This window comes from Zea mays, chromosome 8 (assembly GCF_902167145.1).
Source record: "Zea mays cultivar B73 chromosome 8, Zm-B73-REFERENCE-NAM-5.0, whole genome shotgun sequence".
In the NCBI taxonomy this organism is placed as follows: domain Eukaryota; kingdom Viridiplantae; phylum Streptophyta; class Magnoliopsida; order Poales; family Poaceae; genus Zea; species Zea mays.
Window position 1 is genome coordinate 5,435,955 of NC_050103.1, and position 1,937 is coordinate 5,437,891.

A 1,937-nucleotide genomic window follows, 5' to 3' on the forward strand; every position below is an offset into this window, starting at 1 on the left:
TCCGCATGGCGGAAAATCCTGTTGAACACAGCCGCACAAAGCACATAGACATCCGGCATCACTTTTTGAGAGACCACCAGCAAAAGGGAGATATCGAAGTGTTTCATGTTAGCACCGAGAACCAGCTAGCCGATATCTTTACCAAGCCTCTAGATGAGAAGACCTTTTGCAGGTTGCGTAGTGAGCTAAATGTCTTAGATTCGCGGAACCTGGATTGATTTATAGCATACATGTGTTTATGCCTTTGATCATGTTCCTTTTTGCATTTTGTTGCTCAAGTTGTACACACACTCCCTGGACCTCACAAGTCCGTTGCAAAGTGATGCACAGTTTTAGGGGGAGACGTGTTGCAACTTGACCCTTTGAGACTAACCATTTGTTTGAGTTCGGTTGTTTTAGTCTCCAAGGAGAATTGAAAGGGAAAAAGGTGGACTTGGACCATGCAAGACTTCCACTGCACTCCGATGAAAAGAGTAACTCTTCCAAGTTCATCTTTATACTCTTATTGCCTATTTGCTCTTAGTTGAAGAATTTGGTGAGGCAATGGGGTTAAGGGGCCAAGATTGATCCCGTTTTGGTGCTTGATGCCAAAGGGGGAGAAAATAAAGGCCAAAGCGATAAATGGATTAGCTACCACTTGAGAAATTTTGAAAATAGAGTCTTTGAAAATAGTAGAATAGAGCTTTTTCAAAACTCTTTTGTTGTCTCTCTTGTCAAAAGTTGACTTCTTGTAGGGAGAAGTATTGATTATGAGAAATAGGGGGAGTTTTTGGAATCTTGAATCAATTTTCTTTGGAAAACCTCTCTTGATGTCTCTACAAGTGGATTTGACTTAGAGATAGGATTTTTGAGGTTGATTTGCAAAAACAAACCAAGTGGTGGCAAAGGAATGATCCATATATGCCAAATTGAATCAAAATAAATTTGAGTTTTATTTGAAGTGATATTGCACTTGTTCTAGTTGCTTTATGTTGTGTTGGCATAAATCACCAAAAAGGGGGAGATTGAAAGGGAAATGTGCCCTTGGGCCATTTCTAAGTATTTTGGTGATTAAGTGCCAACACAAGTGCTTAAATGTGAATCTATACCCATGGATGGACATATTGCAAATCAAGAGTAAAGGTATGTTTCTAAGCCTTAGTACATTGTTTTGAAGACTAATATATTGTGTCTAAGTGCTTGAAACAGGAGAAATCGAGTCAGAGAAAAGTTGGCTGTGTACAGCCAAAAGGTTGTTCGGTCTGGAGCACCGGACTGTCCGGTGGTGCACCGGACAGTGTCCGGTGCGCCAGGTTGCCTCGAGCGAAGTGGCCGCTCTCGGGAATTTGCCGACGGCGTACGGCTAAAATTCACCGGACTGTCCGGTGTGCACCGGACTGTCCGGTGAGCCAACGGTCGGCCGGGCCAACGGTCAGCCACGGAATCTGTGCGCGACACGTGGTCGGGCCAACGGTCGGAAGGGGGCACCGGACTGTCCGGTGTGCACCGGACTGTCCGGTGCGCCAACGGCTCCCAGATCTGCAACGGTCGGCTGCGCCGTTTAAGGAAAGAAATCGGGCACCGGACAGTGTCCGGTGTGCACCGGACTGTCCGGTGCGCCCGAAGACAGAAGGCAAGATCAGCCTTCCAGAATTGCTCTCAACGGCTCCTAGCTGCCTTGGGGCTATAAAAGGGACCCCTAGGCGCATGGAGGAGCACATCAAGCATTCCTACAACATTCCTAAGCACCAAGACATCGATTCCACGCATTTGGTTCATTGTGATAGCATCTAGAGCTCTTGTTGAGTTGTGGACTCATTGAGTTGTGTTGCGAGCTCTTGTTGCGACTTGTGTGCGTGTTGTTGCTCTGATTTTGAGTCTTGTGTGCGTTGCTAGTTTCACCCTTACTCCGTATTTCTTTGTGAATCTTAAGTGTAAGGGCGAGAGGCTCCAAGTTG